The sequence below is a fragment of the Salmo salar genome, chromosome 03 (assembly GCF_965601325.2).
Source record: "Salmo salar chromosome 03, fSalSal1, whole genome shotgun sequence".
Lineage (NCBI taxonomy): Eukaryota > Metazoa > Chordata > Actinopteri > Salmoniformes > Salmonidae > Salmo > Salmo salar.
In genome coordinates, this window is record NC_138293.1 from 88,612,395 (window position 1) to 88,623,854 (window position 11,460).

General features: G+C 42.5%; 1 long non-coding RNA gene across 1 annotated transcript in view; it reads left to right on the forward strand.

Annotated features, from left to right (window-relative positions):
* Positions 1–2,469, forward strand: part of LOC145877418 (uncharacterized) — a 188,262-nt gene extending 185,793 nt beyond the window's left edge. Inside the window, exon 4 of the long non-coding RNA XR_014391714.1 lies at positions 1,633–2,469. This is a non-coding gene — a long non-coding RNA (uncharacterized LOC145877418). The remainder of the gene's footprint in view (positions 1–1,632) is intronic.
* Positions 2,470–11,460: the final 8,991 nt, after the last annotated feature.

Genomic DNA, 11,460 nt, shown 5'->3' on the forward strand with positions numbered 1-11,460 from the left:
TATCACACATTCCAGTAATCAGTCCTCTGGATACTGTAACAGAGAGATACATTTTGGCCCCTCAGAGGGGGAAGGACTGACTGGTCCTTGGGCATTGTCTTTTGTGTTTTGCTCAGACATTTGCCATGCAGCCTAAGCACAGAGATTACATACATGATGGCCAAACCTACAGAGGGAGACAGAGGAGGAGGGAGGAAGGCCAGCACAGAGGTAGAGGTAGAGGGGAGTGAGTCAGGGACAGTGGATGGAGGGTTATAGGGGGAGTTATGCCAGGTAGGAGTGAGAGAGGGATGAGGGTAAGGGAGATAGAGGAGAGAGAGAGAGTCTGGGCAGGCAGGTCAGACAGGTAGTGGTGGAACGTGACTCCCTGCAGGTATTATTAGGCTCAGGGCAGACGGAGCAGAAAGAAGAGTGGTGTGTTGACAGATCACTCACTGTCTATTGACACGTCCTTCCTCCCCTGAGGCTCTATATGATGAGACAGTCTCTCTCTGCCTAGTCGGCACCATCACTATGACAACTCATAGAGGAAGTCAACATCTCAGTGATGTCATTCTGTGGGTGGCTGTTGGGAAGGTTTGCAACACAGGTTAATTAAAAAGCATTGATTTGTAAACAGGCCACCTTCCTGCATTACCTCACCCTGGGACGCCCCCGTGCCGCCACAGCTTCAGATAGACCCCATAGTAACTAGAGTAGCGTTGGAAGCACTGAGGTTACAACTTGTTTCCTTTAATCAGATGGGCCTCCTGTCTCCGATTGAGCTCTGTGCCGTTCTAGAAGGGGAATTGCTGAGGGTTGGTGGAGTGTTGATTGATGTGTGGTCCTCTAATCTAGCCTGGTACTGTACTGTATTCCAGACATGGGTTCAAATAGTATTGGTTTTTGTTCAAAACCAATACTATTTGAGTGTTGGCTTGGGCCTGCCCGTAGTGCCAGATGGGCAGGGTTTCCAGATGTGGGACTATTCCACTGGTTCCATTGTGAAGGGAAAGCTAATTTGAAAGAAAACAACATACTACTTGAACCTAGGACTGTACTTCAGTACTGTAGTCCTCAGCTGCATGCACTGTAGGGTGGCTCAATGTGATCCTCATTGCTGCAAGCAGAACTCCACTGCTCCATTGCTTTAGCCTTGATCTCCTCAACACTGGTAATGTAATAATTGGGATAATTCAGATCCATCCAGATTCATCCACAACGTCACGTTGAGTTAAGGCCCGCTGGATGGAAAACGCCTGAAGGCAATGCGATCTGCTCTGCTAGAGCCATCAACATTTCTGATGTCTTGATTTATTAACAAAGCCTGTCCTCTGATTCCAGAATATTCTGGTTTAGATTTATTCCATTTTGTGGGGGGGTTGTTGTTTCTATCATTTATGGGGTGGTTTTAGCCAAGGAAGATTTATTTTGAGTTCCTGTTTCCCAGAACAAGATTAAACCTACTTCTGGTCTAAAATGCATGGAGAGTCTTCATTGAAAGAGTCAGGAATAGACTTTATCTGTGTCAGACTTAACTGAGTATTTGAATGTGTCACTGTTTGGAATGAAGTGTACATACGCTGTCTATTTTAGGACATCTTCAGGGATGTATGGACACTCAGTCATCTGCTCCTCTTGCTGTGTTTTCAGGGATGGAGAGAAGATGGCTACTGGATGTTTCATGGACTGGATTCTGTATCAGCAGCAGCAGTGGAAGTTCCATTTTGGATCTGGCTATCATCAATATAATTTATTAATATCAGAATACAGCCCTTTAGACTATTGTGAGGAGTGTAGTCCAGTGTTCCTCAGCCCCTTCTGGACAGGTACATAATGGGACACGTCACGCTTTCTCAGCCCCTTCTGGACAGGTACATAATGGGACAGTCCACTTTTCATCACATCCCTCCCTGGAAAGGTACAGTCCACTTTAACCACCAACACCCCTTGCCGCCCCCATAACGTACATGGGACAGTCTCACATTTCTTCTGGAATAAGACATGACAGTCATCCACTCCAGTTCACCTAATGGGATTACAACAGAATGACTTGTATTCTACTGCACATGTCTATAGGACTGCCTTTCTGTTTAAAACATCTATGTAATGCACACTGAGCTGCTGATGTATTTATTGAACATAATACATGTACTTCTATTTTCTAATTCACTATATTATGCTTTTATTGAAACTTGAAGAATCCTGAACAGATCCGTTGAAGATTTCTGAGGGGACTTCAATATGCCACTATTTCAACAACATAAAATAAACCTGTATATTGAGACATGTTTACCTTCTCATCGTATCAAATGTGACAATATTACAGTACATTGCAGCACTTGCCACTTGTCAGGTCGCCATTGTAAATAATGATTTGTCTCAGCTGGATAATTAAATGTTAGATGAAACAAATAATACATTGTTCCTCGTTGGTTTTGCAAACCAGTTGACATTTCTATCCAAACAGTAAATGTTGACATGTATTAATTAATGCTGCCAGTGTGTCTTATCTTCTCATCTATGGTAGTTTTATAGATCAGTAAGTCATGTTGTCTATCTGTCTGGAGAGAGAGAGAGAGAGATGAAGGGAGAGAGATGAAGGGAGGGAGAGAGATGAAGGGAGAGAGAGAGCGAGAAAGGGAGAGAGACAGATGCATACACAGATAGGGAGAAAGAGAGAGAGAGAGAAAAGGTAGGGAGATGAGAGAGCGAGAGACTAGGTTCCCCCAGTCACATCATAATTCACACAGGCACAAATGACCTGAGAGCCCAGCAAGAAAGGGCGGCCACAGCACTCAAGGGAGTGATTGAAAAAGCTTCTTCCACTTCCCCAACATACAAGTGGTTATCTCCACCCTGCTACCACGAAAAGACTTCCACCCTGCCACCATACAGCGGGCGAATGCAAGCATTTCGCAAGACTGCGCCTCAAAACCTAATGTCTACCTGGCCCACCACTCCACCCTGGACTTGAACAGCCTTTACGATCAGGTCCACCTCTACAAGGCAGCAATCCCAACTTTTGCCAGGACCCTGAAGAATGTCACCCTCAACCGTAGCCCCAGAACCTCACACAGGAGCAACTGAGCAACGGACACCCCGCCCAGACCAGCGAGACACCCTCCCAGATCTGCAAGACCCCGCCCTGAAGGACCTGCACCGAGAGAACCCACGGCAAGAGGAGCCTACACCCAGACCACAGCATCACCAGCCACACCCCAACCAGCTAAGAACACCCCAAGCAGACCCTGGCTACACCCTATATAGGCCTCCCATATCAGACCTATGCCCCTTTTGCCCACCCCATGCCCCCCGCCCCTGCGGCAAGGACCTCAACATGACAGCGGGACATATGCCCAGGTCGTGAGCAGAGCAACAGGCCCAACCCCCACCATTACACCTGCCCAAGCCCCATCCTGTGACCTAAGAGGTATGTATCAGATGCTCAACATACTCTGCTCACACCTATTGTGATGGTCCAGGCCTAAACCTCACAAAAACAACACTAGACATTATGGAACACAAAGCTTTTACTATCTCGTCCTGGAATATACAAGGTCTGAGGTCATCTGTGCTACCTATAGGGGGAGATCAACAATTTCCAGGCCCAGGGACATGTACTAGTCTGTGGCGACCTAAATACCAGAACTGGACAAGAACCTGACACCATCAGCACACAGGGGGACAAACACCTACCTGGAGGGGACAGCATTCCCCCCTCATTATGCCCCCCTAGACACAAAACGGGTTGCAAGTCCTGCAACTCTGTCGGATGCTGGGTATGTACATAGTCAATGGTAGGCTTCGAGCGGACTCCTACGGTAGGTACACCTATAGCTCATCTCTTGGCAGTAGTACTGTAGACTACTTTATCACTGACCTCAACCCAGAGTCGCTTAGAGCATTCACAGTCAGTCCACTGACACCCCTATCAGACCACAGCAAAATCACACTGTACTTCAACATATCTATGCTCAATCATGAGGCATCAAAGACAAAGGAACTGAATAATATTAAGAAATGCTATAGATGGAAGAAAAGTAGTGTGGAAATCTACCAAAAAACAATTAGGCAACAACAAATTCAATCCATTCCAGACAATTTCCTGGACAAAATGTTTCACTGTAATAGTGAAGGTGTAAACTTAGCAGTAGAAAACCTCTCAGCTTCCCTATCAAATCTACAAATTTCAAGCAGATAACCTAATAAAATGAACAACAAGGACAAATGGTTTGATGAAGAATGCAAAAACCTAAGAAAGATATTGAGAAACCTATCCAACCAAAAACATGGAGACCCACTGTACCTGAGCCTACGCCTTCACTATGGTGAATTCCTAAAACAATACAGAAATACACTATGGAAAAAGAAGGAACAGCACGTCAGAAATCAGCTCAATGTTATGAAGGATCCATAGAATTGAACTATTTCTGGGAAAATTGGAAAACTCTAAACAAACAACAACATGAAGAGTTATTTATCCAAAACGGAGATGTATGGATAAACCACTTTTCCAGTCTTTTTGGCTCTATAACAAAGAGCAAACAGCAAAAACATGAACATGATCAAATACCAATCTTAGAATCAACAATTAAAGACTACCAGAACCCACTGGATTCTCCAATTACATTGAATGAACTACAGGACAAAATGCAAACCCTCCAACCCAAAAAGGCCTGTGGGGTTGATGGTATCCTAAATGAAATGATAAAATATACAGACCACATATTCCAAATGGCTATACTTAAACTCTTTAACATCATCCTCAACTCTGGCATATTCCCCAATATTTGGAACCAAGGACTGATCACCCCAATCCACAAAAGTGGAGACAAATTTGACCCCAATAACTACCGTGGGATATATGTCAACAGCAACCTTGGGAAAATCCTCTGCGTTATCATTAACAGCAGACTCGTACATTTCCTCAGTGAAAACAATGTACTGAGCAAATGTCAAATTGGCTTTTTACCAAATTACCGTACGACAGACCAAGTATTCACCCTGCACCCTAATTGACAAACGAACAAACCAAAACAAAGGCAAGGTCTTCTCATGTTTTTTTTATTTAAAAAAAATGTCTGGAAAGTGGTGTTGGGGGAAAAACATATGACATTATAAAATCCATGTACACAAACAACAAGTGTGCGGTTAAAATTGGACAAAAACACACTTCTTTCCACAGGGCGGGGGTGTGAGACAGGGATTCAGCTTAAGCCCCACTCTCTTCAACATATATATCAACGAATTGTCGAGGGCACTAGAAGAGTTTGCGGCATCCAGCCTCACCCTAATAGATTTTGAAGTCAAGTGTCTACTGTTTGCTGATGATCTGGTGCTTCTGTCCCCAACCAAGGAGGGTCTACAGCGGCACCTTGATCTTCTGTACAGATTCTATCAGACCTGGGCCCTGACAGTAAATCTCAATAAGACAAAAAATAATGGTGTTCCAAAAAAAGTCATGACCACGAATACAAATTCCATTTAGACACCGTTGCCCTAGAGCACACAAAAAACTATACATACAGTAAACTTCCACGAAGCTGTGAACGATCTGAGAAACAAGGCAAGAAGGGCCTTCTATGCCATCAAAAGGAACGTAAAGTTTGACATACCAATTATGATCTGCCTAAAAATACTTGAATCAGTTATAAAACCCATTGCCCTTATGGTTGTGAGGTCTGGGGTCTGCTCACCAACCAAGAATTCACAAAATGGGACAAACACCAAATTGAGACTGCATGCAGAATTCTGCAAAAAATATCCTCTGTGTCTAAGGTAAAACACCAAATAATGCATGCAGAGCAGAATTAGGCTGATACCCACTAATTAGCAAATCCAGAAAAGAGCCGTTAAATTCTACAACCACCTAAAACGAAGCGATTCCCAAACCTTCCATAACAAAGCCATCACCTGCAGAGAGATTAACCTGGAGAGGAGCCCCCTAAGCAAGCTGGTCCTGGGGCTCTGTTCGCAAACACAAACAGACCCCACAGAGCCCCAGGACAGCAACACAATTAGACCCAACCACATCATGAGAAAAGAAAAAGATTATTATTTGACACATTGGAAAGAATTTACAAAAAAACACAGCAAACTAGAATGCTATTTGGCCCTAAACAGAGAGTACACAGTGGAAGAATACCTGACCACTGTGACTGACCCAAAATAAAGGAAATCTTTGACTATGTACAGACTCAGTGAGCATAGCCGTGCTATTGAGAAAGGCCGCCGTAGGCAGACCTGGCTCTCAAGAAAAGACAGGCTATGTGCACATTGCCCACAAAATGAGGTGGAAACTGAGCTGCACTTCCTAACCTCCTGCCAATGTTTGACCATATTACAGACACATATTTCCCTCAGATTACACAGACCCACAAGGAATTTGAAAACAAATCCAATTTTGATAAACTCCCATATCTATTGGGTGAAATACCACAGTGTGCAATCACAGCAGCAAGATGTGTGACCTGTTGCCACAAGAAATGGGCAACCAGTGAAGAACAAACACCATTGTAAATACAACCTATATTTATGTTTATTTATTTTCCCTTTTGTACTTTAAATATTTGCACATCATTACAACACTGTATATATGCATAATATGACATTTGTAATGTCTTTATTATTTTGGCACTTTTGTGAGTGTAATGTTCACTGTACATTTAAAAAAAAAAATCACTTTCATTTATTATCTATTTCACTTGCTTTGGCAATGTACATTTTTTTCTCCCATGCCAATAAAGCCCTTAAATTGAAGAGAGAGAGAGAGAGAGAGAGAGAGAGAGAGAGAGAGAGGGGGGAGAGAGAGGGGAGAGAGAGAGAGAGAGAGGGGAGAGAGAGGAAAGAGAGAGAGAAGAGTGAGGGCCAAATGAACTGATCTATCCAGTCAACATCCTGTTCAAAACGTCTCCAGTTAAACCAGATTGATTAGAGATGATAACTAATATGCCTGTGTCATAAATCATGACAGGTACTGTATCTTATTACATGACTCTATCTACTATCTCACGGTTGTATTTATGGTTCTGATTACCTTGAGTCACATGAGAAGCTACAGTACCTGCCTGTCCTATTGGTCTAGCAGTTAGTGTATGTTTAGGCCCTGCCCATCTTATTGGTCTATCAGTTAGTATGTGTTCAGGCCCTGCCCTTCCTATTGGTCTAGCAGTTACTATGTGTTCAGGCCCTGCCATTCCTATTGGTCTAGCAGTTAGTGTGTGTTTATGCCCTGTCTTTCCTTTTGGTCTAGCAGTTAATGTGTTTTTGGGCTTTGCTCCCTGGCCCGTTGTGTGGTGGCTGTTACTATGTGGGGTAATAATGATATCTAAACAAGGCAGTCTGTCATCATGATTATTCATATTATCAAAACAAATAGATAACACTTTATTTGGATAGTCCATCTGTAGACTATCAGTACCATTTCAACTATCTACTAACCCTAGCTCTAAACCTAACCTTAACCGTTATCCTAACCCTAATCTTAACCCTAAACCTCGCCCTAACCTTAACGCTTACCCAAAACCTTATTGTAAACTTCACCCCAACTGTAACCTTAGCAAGCAGTTGTTTATCAACAGACAGTTTGTTGATAGTATAACCATGTACAGTCGCGACCTGCAGAGCCCCACCTGTTTTGAGCCCCACATTTTTAGCCCCAAAAATATATGTACACTACCGTTCAAAAGTTTGGGGTCACTTAGAAAGGTCCTTGTTTTTGAAAGAAAATACAATTTTTTGTTCATTAAAATAACATAAAATTGATCAGAAATATAGTGTAGAGATTGTTAATGTTGTAAATGGCTATTGTAGCTGGAAACGGCAGATTTTTTATGGAATATCTACATAGGCGTACAGAGGCCTTTTATCAGCAGCCATCACTCCTGTGTTCCAATGGCACATTGTGTTAGCTGTGTACTACTCCCTTCACAGAACAGCGCAAACTGTCTCTAACCAGAATAGAAAGAGGAGTGGGAGACCCCGGTGCACAACTGAGCAAGAGGACAAGTACATTAGTGTGTCTAGTTTGAGAAACAGATGCCTCACAAGTCCTCAACTGGTAGCTTCATTAAATAGTACCCGCAAAACACCAGTCTCAACGTCAACAGTGAAGAGACCACACCGGGATGCGTGCCTTCTAGGCAGAGTTGCAAAGAAAAGGCCATATCTCAGACTGGCCAATAAAAATAAAAGATTAAGATGGGCAAAAGAACAGACACTGGATAGAGGAAGATTGGAAAAAAGTGTTATGGACAGACAAATCTAAGTTTGAGGAGTTTAAATCACAAAGAAGAACATTCGAGTGCTTGACGACGTCTGTCAAGCACATGGTGGAGGCAATGTGATGGTCTGGGGGTGCTATGGTGGTGGTAAAGTGGGAGATTTGTACTGGGTAAAAGGGATCTTGAAGAAGGAACGCCATCACTCCATTTTGGAACGCCATACCCTGTGGACGGCGCTTAATTGGAGCCAATTTCCTCCTACAACAGGACATTGACCCAAAGCACAGCTCCAAACTATGCAAGAACTATTTAAAGAAGAAGCAGTCAGCTGGTATTCTGTCTATAATGGAGTGGCCAGCACAGTCTCAACCCTATTGGGAGCAGCTTGGCTGCTTGGCCATGATTGGCTCAGTGTTCTGTCACTTATGGGGACACTACATCATCGCCAAGTTTATGTCCTTAGTAAGGATAGACATCCAAAATTTCAGCCCTTTGGGTCCTGCCATAGAGTTATATTACAAGTGCCCTTCCAAGAAGGCTCAAGGTCATTGGCCACAGATAAAATGATGTCAAATCACGCTATATGTACAGTAGCTTTGATAGGACTGATCATGTCAACATCTTACTTTCAAAGTCTTAGCTAACAGTCTACTGGCAAATCCTTTTTCATATGTGTCACGTCCGTCGTAAAGATGGGACCAAGGTGCAAAGGGAATGTGTCTGCTCATCTTCTTTATTTAATGAGAAGAAAACGAAACAAAACACTTAATACAAAAAAACAACGACGAGAAACAGTCCTGTAAGGAACACAACTACACAAGGAACAACTACCCACAAAAACCCATGAAAATAAACTAGACACAGACATAGAAATAGTCTAACATAGAACATTGCCCAACAAACCCCGAAACACATTAAACAAACACCCCCTGCCACATCCTGACCAAACAAATAACCTCTTTACTGGTCAGGACGTGACAATATGAAGAGAAATAATGAAGAGAAATTATAGATAAAACGTATCGGTGCTCATCGGCCATTGGGCGTAAAGATTAGACAACAAATTGGAAATCGCAAATTCCACAATGAGTCGTTTGGAAGGAATCAGAGGCTAACTGCAAGCATTGCAAAGCAACCAGTAGCCTGCTATTCAATGGAGGGGCTGTGTGTTTTTTTCCGAGTTCCCACCATAAATCCAGAGAATGCCAGAATTTGATGACAAAGTTTGGTGACAAAACCGCCACGCCACCTTCATGTTTAAGTGAGCACCTCACAAGCCAAGGTGAGTCCAAAAATGTCTTGTATGCTGCTGCATAAATGATGGAATATGCAAGGGAGATAAGTATGCTGTAGCTAAGAAAGTAATAGTAAGTGTATGTTGTGTAGTAAGCTGTTAGTAGCCCATGTGCCTCCCCTAATAATTTGGTCTATTTTTACCTTTTAATTTCGCCTAACGTTACTGTTCTGGCTCGGTGGTGCTGCACATGTAGCCTATAACCTGTTTTTGAGAAATGTCATCATCTGATATTGTAACAGGTTTCATTGTCTGCTTATATGCCCCTTTTATTTATCCTACGGTTCTGACTTGGTGTCCAGGGAAGATACTGTAAGAGCAGCCCATGTTCTGCATTCTGTCGCTGTACATTTCAAAAGTGCTGAACACAGTTATATTGACTACGTCCTTCGTCGCTCGCTCATGAATCTCTTAATCGAAATTACGGAATGCCTCTTATCCGCTCATCGTTCCCTTATTCCATAGTTTGTACATCTCAATTGTCAGTAGAAACCACATTTGTTTAATCAAGTCAGCCATATCAGCTATGTTTTTTTTAAAGGCAGTAAACAAGGCTGAATTAATTTGTTTCGCTGCTAGACAAGGCAGCTCTGCCATTGGGACAGCTTTATGTAGGCCCTAACAGTTTGTGGGCACCGCTTGTCGCCGTTATAGTGCAATTAATGTATTGTTTAGTGTTGTGTTGTGTAGTGTCTTTGCTGGCATGCATCTAAAAACATTTTTCTGAGTTTTCCACAAGATTTACATGCTAAAATCGCCACTGACCATGTAGAGAATCTACAAATGGAAAACCCAGACTATGCAAATAAATTGTGACCCAACAAATGTCCCCTTGGGGATTAAAAAGCATAAATACTCTATTATTATACAATCGGGGATCTTGTCTCAAAATGACAGAACCTGCCATTAGAAGGTCAGGAAATACCATTAAGAATCTTTTCCCACTGTGTGAAAGAGTCTGTTAGAGTAAGAAACCAATAGTAATGTAGTAATATTTCCCCATTAGGTCACATAGAGATCACCCTTTCTCTGACCTTAACATAATATGGTCAAGACTGTTATTGTGTAGGAGTTTGAGTTACTACTACTGTGTAATATATATATATATATATATATATATATATTGTAAATGTTTACTAATAGGTTAAAGAACAACACCTATGACAGGTTCAGTATTCTGAGTGTGTACAGTGTTCACAGAGAAGTGCTACATGTCATAATAGTACTCTCACTGTCTTGGTCAGCACAGGGAAATGTCCCCTAGAATTTCCCTCCCACTCACATGATGGGGTTATGACATTACAGAGAGAAAGTGAGGCAGGAGAGAGACAATGAGAAGAATTGGAGAAAGAGAGACAGAAGAGAAAGAGAGACAGAAGAGAGAGACAGAAGAGAAAGAGAGACAGAAGAGAGAGAGTACGAGAGACAGAAGAGAGACAGAAAAGAGAAAGAGAGACAGAAGAGTGAGAGAGAGAGAGAAGAGAAAAAAAGACAGAGGAGAGAAAGAGAGACAGAAGAGAGAAAGAGATACAGAAGAAAGAGAAAGAAGAGAGAGAGAGACAGAAGAAAGAGAGAGAAAGAGAGAGAAGAGAGAAGAGAGAGAGAAAAAGACAGAAGAGAAAGAGACAGAAGAGAAAGAGAGAAAGAAGAGAGACAGAAGAGAGGTAGAAAGAGAGACAGAAGAGAGATAGAGATAGAGAAGAGAGAGAAATAGAAACAGAGAGAGAAGAGAGCGAAAGAGAGACAGGAGAGAGAGAGACAGAAGAGAGAGAGTACGAGAGAGAAGAGAGAGAGACAAGAGAGAGAAAGAGACAGAAGAGAGAGAGAGAAAAAGAGACAGAAGAGAGAGAGAAAGAAAGCGAGAGAAGAGAAAGAGAGACAGAAGAGAGAGAGAAAGAGAGACAGGAGAGAGAGAGACAGAAGAGAGAGAGTCCGAGAGACAGAAGAGAGAGAAAGAGACAG